Source organism: Episyrphus balteatus, chromosome 2 (genome assembly GCF_945859705.1).
Source record: "Episyrphus balteatus chromosome 2, idEpiBalt1.1, whole genome shotgun sequence".
Classification (NCBI taxonomy): domain Eukaryota; kingdom Metazoa; phylum Arthropoda; class Insecta; order Diptera; family Syrphidae; genus Episyrphus; species Episyrphus balteatus.
This window is the reverse complement of record NC_079135.1, coordinates 114,024,187-114,051,615: the sequence shown is the minus strand read 5'-3', so window position 1 is coordinate 114,051,615 and position 27,429 is coordinate 114,024,187. Positions and strand designations below refer to the sequence as shown.

The 27,429-nt window shown below is 30.5% G+C and overlaps 1 protein-coding gene across 2 annotated transcripts in view; it reads left to right on the top strand.

The window, feature by feature from the left end:
• LOC129911148 (uncharacterized) overlaps positions 1-27,429 on the top strand; it is an 88,251-nt gene that overhangs the window by 38,746 nt on the left and 22,076 nt on the right. The window contains exons 1-2 of one of the 2 annotated variants that reach the window (XM_055988853.1): positions 3,713-4,146; positions 15,297-15,432. The gene's annotated coding sequence lies outside the window, so the exon portion shown is untranslated. Of the gene's footprint in view, positions 1-3,712; positions 4,147-15,296; positions 15,433-27,429 lie in introns of those variants that run through there. The other variant, XM_055988852.1, reaches the window with a different exon arrangement.

The window sequence follows — 27,429 nt, the reverse complement described above, 5'->3', positions numbered from 1 at the left end:
AACAATTTAATTCTTGGTTAATTTATAATGATAGGAAACAAATATTCTTTGTTTTTGGTTAAGTCAGAACCTCTTTATAACTTGAGAAGATGAAAAACGCATTAGTTTTTAAGAAAATAATTTAAGAAAATTTTCTTAGTTATCATATAATTCAATTTCAAAACAAATATATGCGTCAAATCTTTTGACTAACTAAGGTCATCAATTCAAATAGGTAATAAAAAGGGTCTAAAGAAATAACACCAAATGTTTGTTTTTTATATTCTTGGTTGTTCAACTTTTTTGTTGCTGGCCATAACTATTACACTGGCACACAAAAAAAAAGTGTCATGTACCAGAAACCAGACCTATCTTTCTATTTGTTTTTGGACACGCTGAATCCGAATTTCAAGTCCGTTCGGCATTGTCACCCTCCAGTTTTGAGCTGTGACTGCATTTCGTTTGAATTTGTATGACTTTTATGGAGTTTTTTGCATTTTTCTCAAAACTGAAGGGTGTTCGGGCAAAACGGACTTGAAATTCGAATTCATCGAGTCCAAAAACATATAGAAAGATAGGTCTGGTTCCTGGTACATGAAACTTTTTTTTTTGTGTGCCGGGGATGAAAGCGACATGTCGCGATACCAGGAACCAGACCTATCTTTCTATATGTTTTTGGACCCGCTGAATCCGAATTTCAAGTCCGTTTTGCCCGGTCACCCTCCAGTTTTGAGAAAAATGTAAAAAATACCCCAAAAAAGGCAAAAAAAATTCCTTTTTTTTAGTTTTTTGCATTTTATTCAAAACTGGAGGGTGACCGGGCAAAACGGACTTGAAATTCGGATTCAACGTGCCCAAAAACATATAGAAACATAGGTCCGGTTTCTGGTACATGACACTTTTTTATTTTGGGTGCCGGTGTTATCAACCATATCGTCGGCACAACGCCGAAACCGCGAATGTGCATTTTTTGACATTTTCACTTTAATGCGTCATTTTACTTGCTATCGGTCCTTCTATTCATTGCGTCGATCCCAATCCTTCATCTGTTGTCTAGAAGCCTAAACTATCAATTTCCGTTGCACTAGTTTCCATAAGATTGCATGCCGTTTTAAAGCCGTTTTTCTCAAAACTACAATTTTACAAATTCGTGGTTTTGGCTTTGTACCCACGATATTTGAATAAATAACTAACAGTCTTTCTTCTCGTTTATTTACGGCCTTAAAACTTTTTTATCAATAGCGTTTTTACGGGTAAAGAAGGTTACGGTCGCAGAAAGTTTTTTATCTACAATATACTACTTTAAATTGATTTATTAGCAATATTTCTACTGACTTATCAATAATGGCTTTTATTCAATTGATTGAGACCGATTCCAGTGGTTAATTTTTAGACTTCAAGGACTTTTAAGGTACATATCAAGATTTTCACTGAAATTACAGTTTTAATTTTACTTTTCAACGACTTTTTTTGCTGACCAATAAAAAATGTTTATATTGACTTATCAAGAAAATTGAATTTGGCTATAAATATGGGTTTACACTTTCAGAACCTTTCAGAATAGAAAAACTTAAATAATATGAAAAAATTACCTAATAAAAAAGTCGGATTTCTTAAGAAAAAAATTGTATCTCCTTTATTTATGGAATATTCTCAACAATGTTATACCATTTTGAAAAGAGAATTGAACACACCTACTTTTAAAGTAACTTGCCGAAACATCGTAGTGCATTTTTTTACACTACTGTTCATTGAATTAGAGTCATGTAAATTTTTTAGTACTTAGTTGGGCAAAAAAGTAATATTTGCTTTAAAACTGATGCAGCTGAGTTAAAATTTTATAATGCATTTGGTAGCAGGCTTATTCAGAGTTCCGTAACAAGAGAAAAAGATGAGAAAAATTACGATTTGTAGTCACGGCACATGAAAAACCGTCACAGGGTGACCATTTTTTCGATTTTTTTTCGAATGTCCATAACTCACAAAATATATGGCTGCGATTTTTTTTATTATTTTTCTGATAACTGTCACCACCTACCCTATCTACCGTTTTCGTTTCGACGTTGACTTTTGGGACACCCTGTATAGATAAAATAAAATTTTGAAAAAAATAATAATTTTTGCGTTAAAAAATTGAAATTTTCGAAAACTTGGCATTGAATTTTTATTTTAGTTGTCGATTGTTGTTGTTTTAATAAAAATTAATTTTTTCCTTAAACGCGCTCTAAGGATTTTCGAAAGTGTTTTTGTAAAAATGTATTTTAATAAAAGAAACTAAACTGCACACTTTTTTTGAGCTCTACTTCATTTATAATGTTGTATTTTTCAGTTGAAGAGCAAATTTTATGTTTTTTTTTTAAAGAGCAAGTACCTGCGACCCAGTTCTTTATTTCTAATATCAAAGGTAAGGAGATTATCTTACTTGACTACAATTTAAATGGACTTTTAGTCGCATTTTATAATTCATACTGTAATAACTAGGTAAAATTAAATTTCGGTGGAGCCAAAGGTTTTTCTTCGTTTTTGGAATTCGAACGACTCACTTTTTTTCTAAAAAAGTTTTTCTTTTAAATTGTGTAAATTGTCTTCAAATAAATGTGGACATTTTAGATATCTCATTTATTTTAACATATTGAATACAATAATAAACATTATACATTTTATCTTACATATTTGCTATTAACATAATAATTGTATTACTTACTTACTATCAACCAATGTTTTTCTCTTGAACAAAAAGCTGTTTTTATCATCTAAACATTAAATGTTGCTACTATCTATTTACTGATACTCACCTTGTTCAACATACATGTTGAATTCATTAAATTATATGTAATTGCTTTCGCAGAACATTTTCACCCAACTTGCGCAATGTGTATTGCCATGTGTGTTTTTTTAGATAATTATTAATTTTATTAATTGAAAAACATATAAATCTGAATATATCATTAACTTGATAACAATCCAAAAAAAAAAAAACATAACAACCTGACAAAACAATTTTGCATGAGGCCTGCTGTGTGTGCGCGCATTGCTCGCATATGTTTACAAATCACGATACGCAGTAAGTTGCATGTTTTGTCGTTCACTGGGGCGTATACGCACTATTTTTCGCTACACTGCTGATTTGATTTCATCGCTGCCACTGCGTCAGTGGCATTATGCAACACAAAACCACTGATCTGCTCTACATTAAATAAACCTCAAACTCTTCCGCTAATATATGCTGATTTTGTCCCAACAAACCATAGCGCGTCAATTTGAATTCTGACCTGATAACCGTTATAGTTACGTATCGGTTAAGAGTGTAGTATAGTTTGGGCATTTTTCTGTTGAGACAATTAGCGATTCTATGCTAAACAAAAGTTTGGTCTTACCAAAACTTAACGACAAGTGCTGTGGTTCGGATAAGGTCCCAACAAAAAAAGATAATGAATTATGCAGAGGGCGGTCTTGAACTTTTTTTTGTTGCTTCCATACGCTTTCTCAATTTCTTTGTATTCTTAGGCGCACAAAGTTTGAACTGCGATCGCTCGACTTGATGAGAGTGGCATGATCAGAATTTAATTACAAAACAATTTGAGGAATGGATAAATTGATTTTGCGAGATATGTCGTCCGTTTGTATCTGTTTATGGTGGTTTTGCGGTGTTGGGGCGGTCATTCATTGCTCTGCGGTTGCATGCAATGATTTGTTAACATACACACCTTGTTGCTTGTTTAGTTTTCCGATGACAAACCAATTGATGAACGGGACGGGCAAAATGCAACAGCAGAAGCTGTTTAGTTCCCATCGAGCCGGTTATGCGAACGTACCTATTCAACAAATCGGTCTAAGCCAAACTTAAATAAATAAAAAAAAACGAAATAACAAGTGAATGAAAGATCTATCAGGTGTTGTGGCGGGTAACAATTATATTGTGTGATTTAAAGCAAAAGTGTTTGTCTTCGTTTCTTGAATCATTTGGTAATTTGACGGATTACTAATTGAAAGAATAAATAAAGTGAAGTGTGTGTGAATTAAGTGGATTTTATAAAAAGAGTATTTATTGTTTTATTATAGTGCTGCTTAGAGTCGCTTGGGTAATTTAGTGTTTACATTGTGTACTTTTTTATTGGCTTAAGCAGATCAATTTGTAAACGGAACTCTGATTATAGTTGATTTAGGGTGAGTAATAAGGTTTTTAATCATTGAAAGTAAGTTACGGTTGAAAGTAAAATTAATTAAAAGTAAAAAAAAGTAAAAAGTAAAATTAATCTTTTTTTTCTGTGAAGGCAGTTATTAATTAAATCTATAAATAAATTTGAATAGATTTGTGTACAAAGAAATGAAAGCCTTTATTTTTATTTACTGTTAAATTGTTTGGACAAAGTACAAATGAGAAATTATACAGCTTCGATGATTGGTTGAATTTATTTCCACTTTATTATTCTGAATTTTGCGTTAGTTTATTACCAACAAAATTTTAAAATTACATACAGTTTTTGTAGAACTAAAGAAGAAATACGGGTTAGTGATGAATGACCAAAACCCATAACCTCATAAAAAAAACACTTCAAGGAAAAAAATCCCCAAATCGAAATGGTGTGAGGACAAAATCCCAAAAAAAAAATCCGAGAAAATCCCAAAATAAAGAAGTTGTTTATCAAGCAATCTAACTGCACGTGCGATTTTGGGAATTTCGTCCAAAAGATTAAAATTTTTGTGGAGATTTAATACGATTTTTTTGAGACAGACTATATCTTCCTCTCCCCAGAATAAAAACCGATTTCAGTGAGGGTAATCCCCTCATAATTAAAAGCTTATTTTGTAGATATTTAAAAGTGCTATCATATAATTCATTCTTCAAGAATAAACCAAACAAATCAAAAGTTCTTCAGACATAAGTTATAAAGATATACAAACCGGGACTTTGACCAACTATAAAATTGATTTTAAATCACTCACGGAATTCATTTGTATATCATTTTTTTGATAATTTTATTAAGAATAAGTCTGCTCTTGCACATTTTTGGTTAGAATGAGTAAAAAAGGAGCTATTAAATAAAAACGGTGCCAACTAATTTTTCTAGATGATGGCTGATCCCGACGTCCTAAGATCACAAGAAATTGACTTTTATGATAAGCACATCATAACCCGAATACATTCCAAGAAAAAAATGTTTTCCCGCGAAAAATGCGATTTCATGGCCATATTTTGACTAAAATTTGATTTGGCTAAAATTAAGTTAATGAAACAAAATAGCACACACATTTTAAATGTGTTTTACTTCTTAAAACGATACATTACTTTGTTGCGCAACGATACACCAGTACAATTAAGAAAATTAAGGTTCTTTGTACATTTTATATTTTTGTTACTCTTGTTAGATTTAAGATGAGTTTACATACAAATATTTAAATAATTCTAATTCAAAATAATAAAAATAAGTCTGCTTTCTGATTTTTTAGGTTCTGCTTAATGTTAAAAATTTCTATCTGCAATGTTTTTGGAAGTTAGAATTTTTTTTTTAAATATTAAATGCAAACAAAATTCAGATATAACTCTGTAGCCACGGCTATCAACTAAATGGAAAGATCAAAGAGCAAAGTTGATAGCGAAAGAGCCCCACCATTTGCCTAGGTTTGATAAAGCGCTGGAAGAATTTTTTTCAAAATTGTCGGTTAGAGCCTAATTGGTCTTAAGCTGCGTCACATTATGTTGATCAACACTTAATTTTTTTTTTAATTGTAAGTAGGAAATAGGAGATAAATTCCTCTTAATATCAGTTTTTACAATATTTTTTTACAATATATGTAATACATATTATGTATATAGCTTGAAGTGCTGTATTGAAATTTTCAAAACTCTAAAATCTTATCACCAACATTTTTCAAAGCAAATTCGATACCTATTTTAAAAAATTCTTTTCTATTCCTTCTCCTTAGTTCCTCGTAAATCTATTACGAAATTGATAAATCTTCTATCTTCAATTTTTGATCACCTTATAACCTTAACCCTTGTGAGCAATTACGTTACCAGAGTTATTACATTTTTTTAAATGTTTATAGTACTGATTTTCCTTAGACTATTTTTTTTTTTAATCTAAAATAGCTCTTAAATGCATATTTTTCATCATCACTGTCTCAATATTGCACCATTCAAAACATTTTCTCATTTTTATAATTCTGACCTCAGTTTGAACTAACTCAACTTTATACAAAACGTTCACATAAACAACTATGAATTCATAAACTAAAACGAAAAAAACTATAAAATTATAAATTATGTTTCAACTTTATCTTGTTAATTTATTATTCACCATCTGAATGGTGGTGGTTCATGTATCATAAATATTGCCCCTTAGGGGATTTTGTGTATATAAAATAAAGTTTGTCCCGTCCGGTGCAATTTTACAATTAAATTTACCAAAGGTGAATATAAAAAAATAACAACAACAAAAAAATAAAACGTGTAAAAATGAAATGTTGACAAAAAGATGACATATTGTACCGACTTATTCACTTTCATTAGAAAGAAACGTGAGTTAAATAACTCAAGCCAGTGGTTGTATGGTAGTTTGCGTCATTCAGAAAATGTCAAGCTGGATGTCGACTTGAAAAGATTTTGACGTTATATTATAGCACTGGACGGAGAGACCACCAGGTCATCTTGGAGAAAAAAATGAAATAAATATACTCACGAGCTTTGACTTTTTCACTACATCAGAAGCAACAGTGCAGTCGGTGTAGTAGTGCTAGAGCATCAGTCATGAATATTGTACACAAACTTGAGATGAAGTTATTATTGATTGCTGTACTTAAAGTTTTTTTATATTTTTAAAAGAAAATACGTGACCAAATTTTGATATAAACGAATAAACGTATTACAAGTTGTCATTCACTAAAAAGATGAATGAACCTTCACTTGGATTTATCAAGATCCTGAATGAATTCCACTTTTTTTTTAATGAGAAGTCATAACAAAATGCTCTTGGTCATAATATTTGAATATGTTTTGACCTTTTAATCATCACGGAGTCAAAATTTTCCATATAAGCTTAGTCATTGCATAAAATATAGTGACTCATTGACAAATGCATTTCAAAACTTTGTGATTTTTTTTTTGTTTTAACTTTTTTTTATAAATTCAAATATTATGACAAACTTTCAATCAGTTAACAACATGTGCTTCAATATGGTGCCAGACATAAAGTTGCACATTTTATCTGCTCTATGTGCTTGCCAGAATGTATCTTACTTAAAACGTGACCAACCCCAACCTTTGGTATAGACAAGTCACGAAAACTCAATTCCAACAAAACAACTAAATCATAACATATCTATACAAAATAAGTTACTGCCTTCTGAAGGCATACTGAGATGTGAGATGCAAAATATGAATAGGACTTAAAGAAGGTATTGCCAATTTAAAGAATTCCTGATTTTTTTTATATCGGGTGGGAAATAAAGTCAGTCACTTCACAGTCTTTGTGATGAGAAATAGTAATTAATTTATGAATGCATTTAACTTAACAAGAAGTTATAAGCAAGTTTTATGACTCTCAACAGGGCATCCCCCAAGACTCTAAACCTTGAACCCATGGGATCTTATTAACAAGATTACAGTCGTATATAATTATTAAGACCAGTTAAGGTATTTTTATTTGATTTTTTTGTTCTTTTGCTGAGGCGTGTTCTGTGTTAAGGTTTTTTGTTCTTTTGTTTTGACCTTAGTTTGCTTGACCATCAAAGAAGTAATTAAAAGAAAATAATGATATTTATAGTCTTGTCAACAAGAAACGTTGTAAACTATTTTAAATCGTTGACAACTTTAATATAAATAAATTGTATAATTTTCATCTCATGTTTAAGACTTTTAAATGCAAACAAACAAGTCACATTGTATAAAATCTATTTACACATATAGATCATATTAATATTAATTAAAAATTATAATTATTAAAAAGTACAATTTGTGGGTGGGGCACTAATAATAAAAATTTTTATTTACACAATAAACGTGCTGTTGAACATGAGTTCCATATAGAACTTACATGTGGTTTGTCACAATATTTTAATACCTATGAACATGTACCTATTTGTTGAATCAGCTTTTTTGTAAAAACATTTCCTTTTAGTAAAGTTGACAATATGTTCAAACATCAGACATTAATTGTATCAAACTTATAATAGCTATAATTCGTTTTAAAAGCTTATTTTGATGTCAACATGTTGACATGCTCTTTAAAATTGCAGTATGATGTAATGTTTGTTGTAAGCTGGAATATATCATTTCTGTGCCAAAATATTTATAAAAAAACACACCTGTTGTTTATTTATTCACATAATATAAACACATTAGAATATTATTTTTCAGAAATGACACAATATACGGAAGAATTATTGTGTTTGACATCCCTCTGTCAAACTTATCTTATTATGCCATTTGACTAACAAATCTAATTTTTATAGGATGTACTTGTGTAAAGGAGGTGATGTATCTATTAATTATTCTTAATTATTAATTTATCAGTTATTAATGTATTGTAGGTAAATTAGAATTTTTAATACGTTCAGAATAATAATGCACAGAAACTCGTATTCAATATTCTGCGTTTCAACATTATTAATTTCAATATACTTTAAGCAAACGGTCCTTATAAACTATCCCATAATGACTGCTGCGTACTGCCGCTGCATTTTGTCATATATATATATATGTTAGTTCTTTTGAGAAAGCTAACTTTCTTTTGAAAAAGTTATAAACTTTCCGATAATGCCATGACTCCTCCAGTACTTGAGCGCGTAAACCGATTCATACAGTACCAAGAGTTCTAAAAGATCTTGGCATACAGAATTTGCTGGCCTGTAAAGTGTCCTTCTTACTATTCTGAAGAAGTGTTGTTCCACGATAGCAAACCTAATTCGTCAACTTTTTTATTTATCCTTTTCTATTTGTCTCTTAACAAGTGGATCGGATAACTCATCAAAATTGGTGTTGATGAGTAATTTTTTTATTAGATTAGAAACTACCTTTCGAACTTTTCAATACAAGTCGTATTGAATGGATTCAAGTCAGAAACCTACAACATAAATGCTGGTGTGACTCAGGGCTCTGTTCTGTCTCCGAATCCGAATTTCTCAGTTTTATAAATGATCTTTTTTCTCAAAATTCTATTGCAATCATCTTCAATCATCTGATGAGGTCAGAATCAATTTTTCTTATTTGTTTCATGATTCCCTTCTCGTCAAAGTTCTTCGAAAGTGAATCTTGATCGGCTAAATAAGATAAGCTCATTAAATTCTAATCTTGAAAGCATTGTGCGCAATGGGAAAAGCGTTTACAATTTGAGGCATCATAAATAAAATTTATTTATATATACATTTTTTTAGGCATGTACCTACCCGTCCAAAGCTTGTGTATAATTCTCGCATCTTGAGTTTCTTGAATAGAAATTCTATCATAGAATACAAAATCGAGCTATAAAAATTATAGGAATAACTGATACAATTACGTCTTTCGAACAATTAGCGTCTCATGACTCACGTTGTTTTTTCAATATTTTTATATTTATTAGCAATGCTCTGAGAAGAATGCAACTAGCTATAGCTACATTGTTCCGCTGAAACAATTCAAGCATAATATTCGCGTTTCAAGGAATGCTCATCATTTTATCGTCAAGTATATACAGAGATTCTTAATTTAGCCGAACTACACGAATTTGGAACGCGTTACCCGCACTTGAAGCCTCCCAATGTTTCTAACGTTCGTGCTGTGCTCCTTTGAACCCGCGCTTTTTCAGACATATTAGGTAAACAAACAACGAATATACCTAAGAGTTTGAGAGATTTGAAAACTTGCGTTTCGCAAAATGTTTCGGTAAATTTAGAGCACTGTAAAACTTCATCTTTCAAAATATTATACTAAAGCTAAATGTGTTCAACTTCAGATGCATCTTGAACTACTTCATTTCCAAACACCTTGCACAACTTTTTTGTTCAACAAATGCATATGTACAATACATACTTTTATACATTATCTAAATTTAAAATCACTCTCGTTCCTTAGATTATCAACATCTGATGTATATCAAACCAATTTCACTAATTAAAAATGATATCCAGAGCTACAGGTGTCAACTCAACGAGTATAGCACGAAAAAAAATCTTCTTAATCTTTGAATTGTATACCAGCGCCCAGTGCATTTCGTGTTCAAAACTAAAGCCCTTGAAAATTCTCACCACACAAATTTTGCACGCGAAATTGAATTGTACGCTACTTTAAGGCATGCAGAAAAAAAAAACTCTATATAATTACGAGTAAAAGCAAATTCTCACTCTAGTGAAACTTGTGAAACAGTATGTTATTGTTTGTGTATTCACAGTTTTCAAATAGGTGAGAATAAATTTTATAGTTTCACAGTTTTATAGTTTAATGTTGCTCCTTTTTTGTTTCGTTTAGGTATTTTCAACCCATCTTAGTTCATTTTATCCACCTCTTTGATGTGTCTTACTGTGTAAAATTTATGACATTCGAATCTGTATATCTTAATCCACTGTCTGCTAGTATACAATTGTATTCCACTAGCCCAGTTCTCTAGGGAATACAATATAAATTTCTACAGAAGAGAGACCGTCTTACAATTTGTCTCGCATGCAACATACAAGAAAAAATTGTAGTAGGTACTGTAGAACCGAATGAAATTGAATGTGTCATGTGCAGTAAAATAAACTTTTTGCTGAAAGATAAAATTATAACCATTTTTATACAAAACAAAAAAAAAAATATATATAATGTAATGTAGCTGTGATAAATTAATTTAAAAATACTGATAAGAATTTATTTTGCCTAATCTTGCGAGAAAATTGAAAGTTACTTTATCCTCAAGGTCGACAATAGCGATTGCTTGAGAACTAAAACTTTTGAAATTTCTAAGTTAAAATGTGAAAACTTTTTCAATCTTGTACAATATTTTATTATGTTTGTCAATTAAAAAAAAAATATGCATGCATTACATTCGAACAATTAAATAAAATGCACGACTGGGTCGCACGAACTTGCTCTTCAAATTTTTTTTTTAAATCAAAAAATTATTTTTTTCAAAATTTTATTTTTGGCTTATATTTAAATTATATAAATGCTTCTTCACAAAAAGTTTTGTTGAAATCGAATAAGCAGTTTCGGAGATAATCGGATTTGAAAAAAACGGTTCTATGGCAGGTACCGTTAATAGTGATTTTCAAAAAAAATTTTTTCTATTGAAAGATAGACTTTAGCTTAAAACTAACATTTGAATTTTTTAAACAAAATCGTTAGAGCCGTTTTCGAGATATTTCAATTTTACTAAAATCGGTATATGACAAGTACCGTTATTTTTGGTCCAAAAAAATTAATTCCAAAAACCCCTCTGGAGAGTCGCCAAATAACGCTACATACCAAGTTTGACATTAATCGGTCCATCCGTTTAGGCTGTAGCTCCTTATACAGACAGACAGACGGACTGACAGACAGACTGACAGACAGACAGACAGACAGACGGACTTCCGGGACCCACTTTTTTGGCATTGTCTACCATCGTAATGTCATGGAAAAATGTTATCTCAACTTTTTTTTTTTGTACGAATGCATAACTTGATATATGTATAGTACCTATATCGCAAGTAAAAACAACTTCCTTTTCAAGATCTAGTAGAATGATTGATGATATTAGAAATACAATCAATCCACCGTATTTGGTTATAGATAATTAGCAAATCCGTGAGATCTATTTTTAAGTGGGAAATTCTCATCTCTCATCATCATTTCTGTGCCACCCCCACATATGCCTCATTCATAACAATTTTATAAATTGATAAAAATAACAACGCAAATCTTTTAAACCATTTTAAATATACTAATTATCTTCAATCATCTCCGTTTTTGTATTTGTAGTATAACGAAGTCGTCATAATAAAACATTCCATAAGCTCTATGGGATTTTCCCTCGAATTTTTAATCGAAATGCAAATGCAAAAAAAAAATAAAAATATTTCTCACGTAATATTGAAAATTGTCACAAATTAAAAATAGATAACATCACTCATATTATAAAACAGTTCAAAGTGAAATTTTGTTCTATAGCTCGCCACCACCACCACGTGAAAATTATATAGCCAAAGATTCATCTCTAGAACTTAGCTAATAGGCATTTTTATAAGCATGTGGACGAAGCTTATCCTAATATGGGACCGCTCCAGCGATAAAAAATGTATTTTGCGATTTAAATAATTGTACTTTGTTGTTTGTTTTCGAATTTATGGAATGTTTATGTAAACATTAAGTTGTTATGAGTATATTGCATGGGATTTGTCGCAGCAGTAATTAGTGACTCTGTTCTTACATCTTTCAATAAATTTTGTTTTGAATATTGGAGAATTAAAAGGGTAAGTTAAAGGGCACATTTGTAATTAATATAACTTGAAGATTTAATAAAATGAAAAGTTTAAATAATAATTATTGCGACATTCTATAAACGTAACACCGTTCTGAGTTATTGCTGTATTATCAATTTTATTCTAGCTTTGGCATAAGCGTTCAGTTTTGATGTCAGAACTTCTTCGATATAACCATTGAATAATTACAAATAGAAGTGACACCGCAGATTACTCATGCGACTATAAGAGTACCGGAAGATAGATGAACTACAGGCTGCGCCTCAACTATCATGTATTTTCGAGTTGAGTCTTAACTAATAATTTTTTTAAACCTTCATAAAAAAATTAATAATTATTATTATACATTTCAAAAAGCTTATATTGATATAAGTTTTCATATTTTGAAAAGTCGTATTAGTCTAGAGAACAAGGCCGATGCCTTTTACTCCTACTGGCCTAGGTTCGAATACCGGTAAAATTTGAAATTTTTTTTTTTTGCGGAGATTTTTTTGAGAAATTTAATTAATTTTTATTCTAGTAATGTAAAAAAAAAAAAAACAATCTCAATCTCCCGTCAGATTCGAACCTGGGCAGGTAAACTTAACAGGCATGCACCTTATCCTCTAGGCTATCTCCACTTTTTGAAATAGGAAAACTTTTATCCATATGTATAAGCTGTTTAGGATTTGATTTTGGGTTGCTGGATTTGCTTTTGGATTGTTGGCTTTGCTTTTGGATTGTTGGATTTGCTTTTTAAATTCAACGCACGATACTAGCGACTACAATTTTACAGCGGAAGTTTCCCTGGGTGTCCACTTCTATTTGTAATTATTCAATGAATATAACTAAAGGATCAGTTTAAAAATTGATAAAAATTGACTTTGATTGTCTATAAAAATAATTTTCGAACTCATTAGTTTGGAAAAAATGTGTGAAATAACACAACTTCCATTAACACTTGAAATTTGTTAAAAAAAAGTTCCACATACACCACAGTGACCCATACAAATAATAAAATTGAAACTAGTTAATGTTCGATGTCAACATCTTTTTATTTCTACAAAGAGAGATATTTATTAAGTTTTTGAAATTAAACTTCTATTAAAAGTGAAATTAATTTTTACAGCGCCATTTTTATAATTTTAACGTTGTCTGTATGTCTGTCTGTATAAGGAGCTACAGTCTAAACGGATGGACCGATTGACTTCAAACTTGGTATGTAGCATTTTTTGGAGGCTCTCCAGAGGCGTTTTTGGAATTACTTTTTTGGGACCAAAAACAACGGTACCTGTTATATACTTATTTCGGAAAAATTAAATTTTCTCTAAAACGGCTTCAACGATTTAGTTAAAAAAAATTCAAATGTTAGTTTTTAAACAAGGTCTGTCTTTTCATACAAAAATTTTTTTTTCGAAAATCATTATTAACGGTACCTGCCATAGAACCGTTTTTTTTTTTTTTCAAATATGATTTTCTGCCAAAATGCTAATTGTATTTCAACAAAATTTTTTAAACAAAAGTATTTATATAATTTTAATACAAATCAGAAATAAAATTTTGAAAAAAAAATAGTCTTCGTATTTAAAAAAAAACGAAAACGGGATATTGATTTTTTTTGAAATTTTGGTTGGTGATCTCTACAAAATGGCATACCAATTTAATCTTCAAACCTTTTTTCCAAAAAATTATTTATGTATAAAAAATTAGTTTTTCTAAAAAACGGGTGTAACGATTTTGACTTTTTTTTTCTAAAAATGCTTCTAAATATATTAAATAAACTTGTTTTTGAGGGCAATTTGATTTCAGATGTTATTTTATTGCTTTGAAAAATGAATTTTATGATTTTTTTATATCGTCGCCCTAGAATTGATTTGTCGTATGCTATTGAAAATACATAGGTTTTCAACCCAATTCTAGGGCGATGATATGTAACTATATTTCGCATATTTTTATATAAAAAGTCTTAAAAATTTAAGCAACTTGAGCTCTTATAGCAAGTTCATGCGACCCAGTTGTGCTATTGGATTTTTATATGAATTTTTCTATCATTTGATAAGCTTTTGGGTAAAAAGTTTTTACAAACATTTTGTGAATAAGCCCGTTAAACACCGAAAAAGAAAGTTTCTCGCAATTACTTTAAATTTAGAAAAGTTATATATTTTTTTTTTTTTTAATAAAATGGGTTAATAATAAAATCTGCAAAAATATTCAAGTCATTACAAGAATCCATCAACATAAATAACTTTTGTCAAATGCCATTAAAAAAATAACCTAAAGTGCAATTTAATTGCGGAAGGTAAAACACCTATAAGACGCTTTTCGATTTCCCCTTTCTCGATTTCCTGTGCCAGACTAAACACTTAACAAAAAAAAATCGGTAGACACTACCGCAAAAATACTATCAATAATTAACTATGCAGCCAGAGTCTATTGAAGACACAAAAACAGAAAACAAAAAAAGTCACTAGCAATAAAAACCTCAACTAACACCATTGATGACAATAATTTGTCTCTTTTCCATCTCTTCCAACAAAAAACTTACCCACTGACTGATTTAAATGCGCGTATGCAAAATCATGTCACGAAGTTAAAAAAAAAAAAATAAAAAACAGTACTGTGCTTACACAACATCCCTGTGTTTATACGTTTGACATACCACAACGTCATCATGAGTTGGTTTGGTATGATAATCAAATAATTATAAATGCCACAGGTAGGCTCCACCTTTATAATGTCACCTGTACCTGTGTGAATATAGACTTCCTCTTGGCACGAGACTGGTGGTGTACCTTTTACTTTGGCAAGACTTGTATTTTTTTACGTTTAACTCTTTTTTTATATAAATTTGTATTCTTCACTCAATTTTTTTTAGTGTGTTTTTATATTAAATGTAGACTTGAAACTTTTCCTTTTCATTGCAGGTCTGGCATTATGTAATCCAACAACGGACAATCAACATTAAATGCTCTCAACTTTAACCCAGGATAAAAGTTTCGATATTCCCGCAGACTTTTCTAAATTTCTATTTAACAATTCTGTGATACAAGAAGCCCAAAGGTAAGTAGAACGTTTAACATCCCTGAGTTAGATTTTAGATTACCTACCTTCGATCGACGTTTGTGGAATGTGGAATGTCTTTGGCTATTTCCGTAAGAAACTTCGATATTATTTGAAATAAAATGGTTGTCTGTAAAATCGGTTTTTATATTCGACTTTAGTCGTCGACTTTTATCGTCGACTTTTTTCGTCGACTTTTGTCGTCGACTTTAGTCGTCGACTTTTATCGTCGACTTTAGTCGTCGACATTTGTCGTCGACTTTTATCGTCGACTTTAGTCGTCGACTTTTATCGTCGACTTTTATCGTCGACTTTTGTCGTCGACTTTTGTCGTCGACTTTTGTCGTCGACTTTTGTCGTGGACTTTTGTCGTGGACTTTTGTCGTCAACTTTTATCGTCGACTTTTATCGTCGACTTTTGTCGTCGACTTTTATCGTCGACTTGTGTCGTCTCCTTTTGTCGTCGACTTTTGTCATCGACTTTTGTCATCGACTTTTGTCATCGACTTTAGTCGTCGACTTTAGTTGTCGACTTTTGTCGTCGACTTTTGTCGTCGACTTTAGTTGTCGACTTTTGTCGTCGACTTTTGCCGTCGGCTTTTATCGTCGACTTTTGTCGTCGACTTTTATCGTCGACTTTAGTCGTCGACTTTTGTCGTCGACTTTTATCGTCGACTTTTATCGTCGACTTTTATCGTCGACTTTTATCGTCGACTTTTGTCATCGACTTTTATCGTCGATTTTTATCGTCGACTTTTGTCGTCGACTTTTATCGTCGACTTTTATCGTCGACTTTTATCTTCGACTTTTGTTGTCGACTTTTGTCATCGACTTTTATCGTCGATTTTTATCGTCGACTTTTGTCGTCGACTTTTGTCGCCGACTTGAGTCGTCGACTTTTGTCACCGACTTTTATCGTCGACTTTTGTCGCCGATTTGTCGCAGACTTGAGTCACCGACTCGAGTCGCAGACAAATTAAAACTGATATTATGGTACTGGTGACTGGAGTCGTCAAAAGATCTCTCACAGGTGTTTTTTTGTAGTAATTTTAAAGTTTTTCAATTTAATGTTTTGTAGTTTGTATTGCATGTACCGTTATGTGTAAAAGATAATACTATCAGCCTGCGAAATAATATCAAATTTCTATAATATGCTATATGAAAAAAGTTATGTCGTGTCAAATAAAACATTATCGGTCAAAAAGCATTATGCAATTTTTGCACATGTTTCCGCATCAGTATATTCACTTATAGGAAGGTTTTATAACCTTTCAAATAAGGTATAGTGGACTTTTGTATTCGTAATAGTTTAATTTTTACGACACTGCTTAAAATTTCAGGCAGAACGGAAGAATATGGCGTCACTTTTTCGTGGATGCTGCCATGGTCAATCGATTTATAAGACGTTATTACGTCAAAATGAATATTTTTAAAAAATTTAACAAATCACAAACCTTTCCCTTTTGAGCTCACTTTAACACCTCCAGATCTCTTAGAAAATTCTTTGCATTTTTTCATATTTTCATTTGCATATGTTTGCATGCCTCCGCTTAAGTGTTCTGAATATGTTTGCAGATGCATATATAAATCTCTAAAGCTGGTGCATGTAAATTTTTAATGCATCATTATAGAGTCGAGACCCCTTTGGGACCCATATGGCATGCGCAATCCATTTTGAATGACATAATTGACATCGTAATTATATAGCTTTTCATGGAACAACTTGGTTTTCAAATATGCTGACAGGCTTTGAGATAAATAGCTGGTTTGCTGAGATTGTTCTTATAGACATAAGAGTGAATGCGGAAATCTATATTCCATAGCCCACGAACCACTTAAAATAGCCTCCTACATAGATTACCTTATACCGTTTCGACATAGAACTTAGCTAAATCTATACTATCTATGTCCGTCGTCGTCGAAGAGTCGTCGTTGGATCTGACTATAAGAAACGGAACGCATATACACGAGGCATTTTACAAGAAGGCACATGTCGTGCTTAAGAGTGCTGCTATGCAGCCACACCATTGTGGCTGGCAGCGCAGCACACAGTTCGCGCCGTTGCAGTCAGCATACAAAATGTATTTCGACAGCTTTTTTCAATAAATTCTCGAATCGTGTAGTTCTCTAATTATTCCAAGAAGGTGTACGGGGAGGAGTATTGAGCCTCAGGGGAATTTATTAAAAAATAAAATAACTCTTTTCGGTACCAAATATACCCGCATGCATTACGTGGCGACACTTTGTGGCATGTCTTGCGGAGTAAATTTTGTACCAAAAACAAAATACATAGTTATATTTTAGTTTTAGGGTACCTACACTTCAAGCTTAATACTGTTTGGCAGTTGTTGATTATAGCCAATTGATAGTGGTGGTTACTTTAGCGGATAGTTGTGACTTTTATGTTACAAGAACATGTGTTGTGCATATTCTCTCTAAGGTTTTGATATTTTTTTTTTAATTTTATTTTTTGTTACGTTTTGTTTTTGAGGTGCTAATAGTTTTATTTTTTACTTATTTTTTATTAATACTTTTCCATATTGGTTATGTTTTGTTTTAAAACCAAAGTGTGACAAGGCTAATAAAATTGGCACGTTAAAGGTGGGTTTGGTGCCAATATCCAATAGCCAATCTGCCAATATTCATTAAAACTGATATTTAGAGTGATGAAATAATTGGCCCAGGGAATTGGGAATTCCATGGCAAGTTTTTCACATAGTTTTAGAGAGCATAAGTAATTTGACAAAATAATTTGAGTACTTGATAATGGAATTTGGGTTGGATATAGTGTATGGCTCCATTTTAGAATTTTAGGCATAATGCTGAGTTATGAAAGGAGAAAGACTCTTTTGGGTTTGTCAGGTGACAATATCCTGTATGGTAGTAACAATTTAATTTAAACTATTTACAATCAAAAAAAAAAAATGTTACGCATACACCACAGTGACCACTTAATTTCATTTTAAACTGGGAAGGCAATTGTGACCCTGTCACTAGTAAGAACTGTAAATTGTTATATACCTACATATAATGATTAATATGCCAATTTTCCCGATCACATGTTTTATGGTGGTTTTGTTGAAAATACTTTTAATTAAATGTCAACACAAGAAGGATATAAACTCCAAAAATCGGACTAGAGTGTACGGAGTTCAATCGATCTTTAAAAGTGTAGGAATTGTCTTCTTTAACAGTCGGAAACGTAATCGGCAGATAACTTATCTCATAATGTTGAGGTAAAAATTCATGTCATATGAAATATAAGTTGACACTAATAAGGACAAAGTAAAATGCAACTGTTGAAATCGGGACCTTAACGTAGGAACTCTATTTAAGAGTAATAGAACTAGGTTAATAGCTGCATTTCTCACAATATAACAAAATATTATGTTATGCATAATTAAGTAAAATTAAAATACTAAACAAATCTTTTTAATCTGAAAAATATATTTTTTCCGTTACAGTTTAATTTGTACTTTAATTGAATCGTTTATTTTCAAAACATGATAAGTCCACTTTTTTTCAAAATTCGTTTTTTTAACTGAATATGTTCTTGGGGTATAACCACACCTGCCTTCAAAATATGAACCATCTACTCAGTCTATATTCGATTTTACAGCTAAGCGAAAAAAATTTTTACTGTCAAAACATGATAAAATTCCCCTATCATCATTTGAAAATAAACAGCAACTTTTTTACGAGTAATTGACTACACATAAAGAAGCTGACTATTGACTCAAAATCTTAGGTTGAAAGCGTCTTTCAAGTAAAATAACTACTCGAAACATTATATTCTATTCCCAAATGCAATTGTTTGATAGTCTGCGGCTTTAAAAAAAATTTCATATTAATTTTAAAACTAAATTCACATTTGTTTCTTTTCAAAATATGATAAGTCCAAAATCGTTTTTATTTTTTATCTTTTGAACTATCGATCGAAAAAGTAAATACCAAACGATATTCTGTAGTTTTACCTAGCTACAAAATATATTTTTTATACATTTAGCCACACTCAACAAAAGAAAATAGAACGTTTTTTTCTTCTCCTGAAAAATTTGAAATCATGGACTTATCATGTTTTGAAAATAAATGATTCAATTTAAGATCACATTTATTTCTATCTACAAATATTAGGTGCCAGGAGCTAAAAACATACAAAACACTCGTTTTAACTTCCAATAGATTTTTTATAATGAAAAAAAAGTTTGCCCCTCAATTTTGTCTTCCTGTCTGGCTATAACTAAATATCTCTAGTTAGAACCGAAGCTTCTTGAGCAATTAACTTTACTGGTAGTCATCAGTTTTGTGTCATTCTTTAGAAGAGAAATTAAAAATATGTTTTTTTTTTAACCAAAGCTAAATGTACCTACATTTGTATGTAACCAAAATTAAAAAAAAAAACTTATTTGTTTAATATAACGGTACCATGTAACCAAAATGAAGAAAACTTAATTTTCTCAAAAAAAGCTTTAAAGATTTTGATAAAATTTTTTGTTTATACTGTGGCTATTATCATAGTTCAAATTAAAAACAAATTGATCAAATTCAATCAAGGGTACATGTGACCGTGTCGTTCAATTCAATTCTGACTAACCCATAATAGGTTCTACCAATTTTAACGAAAAGTAAACAAAAAAGTTTAAGTAAGAGTAGAACTAAAATTAATCATGTAATTCATAAAAATAGTTCAATTATTTTTTTTTTTTGAAAAATCAATTTTGTGAAAACGGGACGTTGAGTTTTTTTTAATCTTTATTTTTTAAAACTCGACCAATATTTTCTTTTGAATTGTACTTTTTTTTTGTTTATAAACTATTTACATTTTTTTCTAAAAATTCTTCTCTGTTTGAAAATTTAAACTTTTTAAAAATATATTTATGTAATATTAAAAATCAATTTTATATTGTTTACACATTTCTAAAAAAAAATAAGCAACTTTTACAAAAAAGAGTAAGTATGTGCGACCTTGTCGTGCGTTTTCTTTTTTCTTTTAATTCCACTTATTTTTAGCCAAGATTAAGCTTTGCAAATTTAATATCATAATGTTTAATAATTTATAGAAAGCCAGAAAAATAAAATGCAAGACTGGGGTCACACGTACTTGCTCTTGCAGTTCAAAGCACTTTTATGTTAGTCTACTTGTAGATTATAAAAGCTGCCTCTATATATGTATGTATATTTTTAAGAAATTTGGTTTATGTAGAGGAAGAGCCGACATGGAAACTAAAATTTGTTAAATAAATTTTTTTTTATTATTTGACTTTTTTTGAGAAAAACTAAAAATGCAGTTTTATTGCAATTGCTTTGAATATTACGTATGCAAAAATTAATCAAAATCGTTACAGCCATTTTCGAGAAAATTGCAACAACTAATTAAAGATTTAAGGGAAGAGTCGGCATTAGTGATTAAAAAAAAAAGGAAATGCCATATTTCTATTATCCGTATTTTTAGAAAAAAACTAAAAACGCAGTTTTGTTGGAACTTTGTACAGCATTATGTGTGTTAAATTTAATCAAAATCGTTAGAGCCGTTTTCGAGAAAAGTGCAATAACTCAAAAATTTTGTATGGGAGCTATACGTTCTAAGCGAGATATTAAAGAAATTTCAAGAAAATTCGTTCACCCTTTTAGGCTGTAGCTACTTGTACAGATGGACGCACCGACGCACAGACCGACGGACGTCATGACGAAACCCACTTTTTTGGACTTCTCCATCATCGTAATGTTAGTTTTGATTAAAACCCCGAAATTTTTTTTGACACGAAACCAATACTTGCCCTATTGAGCAAGTAAAAATTCTATAGAAGGTAACGTTAACGTAACAAAATTTCAGTTAACGTAAGTCTACAAAGGCTCATATAAAATTTTTTTAAGCATTGCTGTAAATATATTTTAAGATCTATTTTTTTTTAAATCATTAATATATCATTCAGAAATAGTTTATTTTAAATAGGGTGTTATGCAAAAAAAGTTGTAATATGTACAATAAATTTGTGGCACGCGTTATCGTCTTTCCGAGTAAAAATCATAAATAATTTCGTTCATTGTCAGTTTACTCTTACACGCAGTATTGAAAATAATAAAGCATAAAGTGTCAGAATATTTTTTATATCTTTTGTTTTATTATAAAATTTTACATTCACATGACAATTACGAGCCTAAAGTTGTAAACCATTTATGGGCAAATAGTCCTCAAATAAAACATTTCTGTCTACAGTCTATAAAAACAAAACTAAAACATAAAAATATTGTTAGTTTGTCTTCTACTAGAAAAAATGCGTACATAAATACATCAGATATTGGTGTGGCGTTTGAGTGCAGAAAAAAAAAAAACAAATATGTCATAAAATAATGTGCTAAACATTACAGTTACTGTGACACTTGTATTTTTCTCTTTGTTTAATTGTTGTGTCCAATTGTATTCGAAAATAACTTTTTAGGCTCTTTTAATGTGACATTTGGGACTTTTACAAATTGACATAAAAACGACACATTTTCTTTGTCCAGCCGTAATTAACATATCCATATTTGGGAACTTTGATCAAACTGATTACTGAGGTCAGTTAATTTAACTTTGGAAAATAAATTTCAAATTAAAAACGCTTATTATGATTCTTTTAAATTTGCGGACAAACATTCTGGAGTAATCACAATATTTTGATGGACATGACATAGTTTTTTGAGTGGTAATTTTTGCAGTGTGAAATTAAATTTCTGTACTGAACATCAAGGCATCATCAAAAATTAATTTTAAATTCCTAAATGGCACTCGAAAGATGTGAAAGAATGTCCCACATTTAATTTTAATAATTGCACTACCCCGCAACTTGCTAGAAAAAACTTAACTATCCCCATCCGAACCAAAAGAAAAGGTGTGTCTTTAAATAATAATTTCCCGAGAACCACCACCTGGTATCGCCTGACATTCAAAGATACACTCAAATGGCATTTTAAGTTCCTTTGTTAAACTCAAATAAAATTTATTGATTTGAACCAATAAATAACCCAGAATCGATTTATTATCTAATAATAAATCATTTTCATCGAAAAAAATCGAAAAAAAAAACTTGGAGAATTTGAAAGAAAAACTAGCTTACACGATAGAGTTCAAACAGGAAATACGATAGTTTCATTGATAGCTTGGGTTGAGTTACTTCATCTGCGGCAATTTCAGACTCAATTGGAGATCACCATGAATCGATCTGAGCATAAGATGAAAAAGAAAGATAAAATCTAGTGCCACTACTCCACCACTACCATCACCTTTAACATCATTGCCACCGGTTTGTAAACGTAACGCAATAGAAAGACATTTGCTTCATAGATGTAAAGTAAGTCATCGTCTGATGGGGAGTGACTGCAACAGCAGCAATAGCAAAATTATGGGAATATGCCTCTTGGACTTGACAAGATCACTTGCCACTATATCGGCTGCGCCACCTTAAATGGTGACTGGTATAAATGTTTTGAAAATCTGGTTACCTTATATTAAAAATGGATATAAGGTGAGGTCTGTTTTTATATTAGACGAAGTTATCTCTGGGTCATGATAAAATGCATATATAAAAAAACTGCGTGAATCGCTGCGGGATATAAATTCTGTATAGAATGTAGAACGTTTACTTTTTTTCCAGGAAATATAATAATACTTAAAGAACTTTTGTGTCGTCACCTTAGAAGGATAATTGGAATTTTATGACATGTTTCCTCGTTTGGTCACATGGCATTTAAACATTCAGGTCAAATAAAAAAAATATCGACATTATAGGATTTAAGAAAAATACCGCATTTGATTTATTTGATGGTTGTAGACATGAGTAAAGCCGTGTGTGCATTAAAATAAATATTGTTGATTCCGCAAAGTTGTAATTCAAATTGTGTTTTGGTAGAAAACGTGTATTTATAAAATATAGACAATTTATTTGAATAATATTCAAAACAGCGGAGATCCACGGAGTTGAAGGACATTTCTAACAACATTTCTAGTTGCAGTTAACCGGATATCCTAAATATTCAACGAAAGAATGTAGCATATATTGAAAATCAATAAAAACATTGTTGCACTGCTCCGATAATTTACAATATAAAATCTAATTTTTCTTCTAACAAAAAAAAACGGCAACGCTTTCTTGAAAAAGAATAAAGTTTAATAAATTAAGAACAGAATATGAATTGCTATTTGATTAGAGAACTTAAAAGAGAAGAGGATCTATGAGACAGCCTTGTGGAGGTAGTTGAAGCTTTGTAGTTAAGAGTCTTATGTGATTCCCTTGAGGGGTAGTTGAATTTTTTTTAGGATAAAAACTAAGAAAGACAAAAATGAAAAAAGTTATTTGATTTCAAAAACCGTTTCTAACGATCTTGATTATAGAAATAAATGATACCTGTAGGTACTGTGGTAAATTAGTTCTAACTTTTGAAATAAAAAACAAATAGGTATTACTTGGGACTGTTAAGAAAGTTACCGGCCATATAACCGATTTCCTGATTACTGACTTTCTCGTTTACGACTTAACTGATTTCAACGAAATTATTTTTTAAATTGTTTTTGTATTAACTTGAAAATTAAGAAAACCGATTTCAAAAATATGAATTTTATGTAGCAAGTCGTGCGTTTTTTTTTTTTCACAAAATACCGCGCTTTAAGAGTCTACAATATTCAAAAGTGTTCTATTATGTACGTATATTTGATAATAATTTAGTGAAAATGGACGGATACCCCCCAGACTGGTAAAAATTCTCAATTTAAAAAATTTTGTCTTTTGTACAGATTACCAGTTCTTCAAAATTCTACCACAATCAGGAATGTTCTATAACATTTGATGATAATTCAACGAAATTGGGGGTATTCCCCCACCTCCTGGCGAAAAAATTGAGAATTTAAGAATTTAATTTCCTTTGTACAAACTCTACATACAAATTCTCAAGATTTTAAGATAATCAGAAGGTCTCTCTTATATTTGTTAAAAATTCAGCGAAAATGGGTTGTTACCACACCCCCTGAATGGAAAATTTTTCTAACTGTCATATATATTGGAATATATAAAAGTTATTTCTTTTTTTTTTTCAAAACGGTTCTGAAGATTTTGATTAAAATTTTTGTATGTAGTATTACTCATAAATGTCAACTTTTGAAATAGAATAGAAAATAAAACAATTTTTTTTTTTGATTTATGAATTTCTCGTAAACGAAAAACTAGATTTCAACCAAAATTTTTCAAAAAAAAGACATCTTTGGATTTTTTTTTAAAATATTTAAAAATTTATTTTTTGAAAACGAGTTGATGAACAATTTCATCGAAATTTCGGTTTTATATGTTGAATAATATTTTCAACTTTGTTTTTGGAAAATGTAAGAAAATTTTTATAAATGTTAAAAATTAATTTTTTTTAAATACGGTTTTAACGATTTCCGATTTTTTTTTTTTTTCTAAAAATTAATTTTTATACAAGAAATCAAATGGCATACAATGGTTTAGTGTAAGAAATAATTCAAAACTGTGTTTCATTAATTACACTGGTCAACAAGGTTTTTGTTACAGACACCAAGATATACTTTTCTATAGGTTTTTTGGGTGCTGAGCTCGAATCCAAAGTCAGAACAATTCTACCACATCACGTTTTTGAGATAATCCCGTTAGAAAATCGAAATTGCCGCTTTTTTATCAGTTTTCGAGATTATTTCTTAGCTTTTGGTTATTTGTTTTAAATAAATTTGTAACGGTTTGTAATAGAATTAACTCTGGTCTTTCTAAATCCGTTTAAATCTTTTAAAAATCTCTTATCTTCTTTGAGAAATCTGAAATTGAAATCAACGTGTTTGGTATATCTCATATTTATTTGCTTTTAATAGTAAATCTCGAAATGTTCTTTGCCAATCGCTTTCAAATTTTGACACAACGTTTCATTTACATTCCAGTAAGTTCTTATCTTGTTTTTAACAAGAAAAAAAATTATATTTTTCTCACTAGTAATTATTTAGTATAAGTATCTGACACGGTCACGCTTTGATGTATCTCACTGCGATTCACCACCTTCGCAAATATAAAAACTTGCAAGATTCTAAATGGAACGTTGTGTCAAAATTTGAAAGCCATTGGCAAAGAACTTTTCGATATTCGCTATTAAAAGTAAATAAACATGAGATATACCAAACACGTTGATTTCAATTTCAGATTTCTCAAAGAAGATAAGAGATTTTTAAAAGATTTAAACGGATTTAGAAAGACAACATTTAGTTCTATTAGAAACCGTTACAAATTTATTTAAAACAAATAACCAAAAGCTAATAAATAATCTCGAAAACTGTTAAAAAGCGGCATTTTCGATTTTTTAACGGGATTATCTCAAAAACGTGATGTGATAGAATTTTTTTGACTTCGGATTTGAGCTCAGCACACCAAAATCCTATAGAAAAGTATACCTTGGTTTCCGTAACAAAAAAAAAGTTTAATTTTGTTGACCAGTGTTATAAAAACAAATTATTTTTGTTTGCACTACTTATGAAATTCTGTAAAAATATCAAATTCTAAAGGAGATGGGGCATAATTATATGGAACCTGGGCCATGAGTGTACATTAATGAGACTAGTCTCAAAATGTAGCTGGAGGTTAGTATATTCAATCTATGAATTTTTTTTCAAATCGTAAGTCAGGGTCTTGAGATGCAAGTCTCCAAAGTTCGTTCTGATAACCATTACTTGCCCCTTTTACATGCAAATATCATGAGAGCTACAAGTGGTATCATCATGTTTTTGATGTCAAATGAAAGGTTGTTTTAGTGCCTTTTAAATAATATAAAAATATAAAATACATAGGTATTACACAAAACAATGAAACGGCGAACAAATAAAGATTTTGTTCTGTAAAAAGCTTTAACATTACCACAAGAGCAAGCATGTGCGAGCCCTGTCGTGTATTTTATTACATTTAAGTTGCTAAATAGACCAGGGTCGATAAAGCAGGTGAATATGATAAAAATGAAATTAAAAATAAATTACGGGCGAGCCGAGTTCAGGAAGTGGGTGGGTTGAGTTTTTAATGGTAAAAAATGGTATATCTCGATTTTCGGCAAAACTACAAGTCCTATGTTAAAAAGTTGTATGGCAAAGTTGTAGGTAATAAAAAGATCTACAACTTTTGTTTCGACAGTTTTTTCACATAACCTTAAAATTAATGTGAAAAATTCAAATAACCGAGTTTTTGTTTTTTTATTTTTTATCTTTTTCAAAAAATAAAATTTATCTACGAAATTTGGTGAAAACTTACCTTATTCTTCTTCTTCCTTTTTTTCTCGGCGCTGTTATGATCTCGATGTCGAGGGGATCATAACCTTCCCACGTTACTGCTTCACACTAGTGATCCGCCTGTGGGGTTCGCCGGGTTGACCTCAGAAATCGGCGGCAAGCCTCCCGGTTTTGTATTGTTCCGTTTCTGAGGCCAACTGAATGCTGGTGTTTTTGCATTTGCTTGTACCAGGAGTTTTTAGGCCTACCTTTCTTTTTATTTTTTTTTTTTTTTTGAAAACTTACCTTATTATGTCCCAAATATACACTGTTATTTATTTGATTCAAAATATTAATTTCACCTTGCTTTGATTTTTTCAAGTCAATTTTTCTATATTATAAACAAATAAAAAATTTCAGAAAATAAAATAAAATTCGAAATTTAAATTTTTGTGGTAAATAAAAAAAAAAAGCTGTTGCAAAACAATTAACTATTACACAAAAGTTTTAAATTGACATGCTATTGCAAAATTTGCATAATTTAACTTATTTTTATTTCATACCTACTTAATTTTTAGGTATTACCTACTAAATTATTACTGCGATTTTTTTTTAAATTTGGATCTGCCTAGGGTAAAATATGGATCTGCCCCACTTTTGATGCAAAAATGAAAAAACATTTTTAATTTAACGAATTTTCGCTAAAACGACATTATTATCATTCGCAATACTAGACCACCACTGTATGTACTAATCGACATACATATAAATAA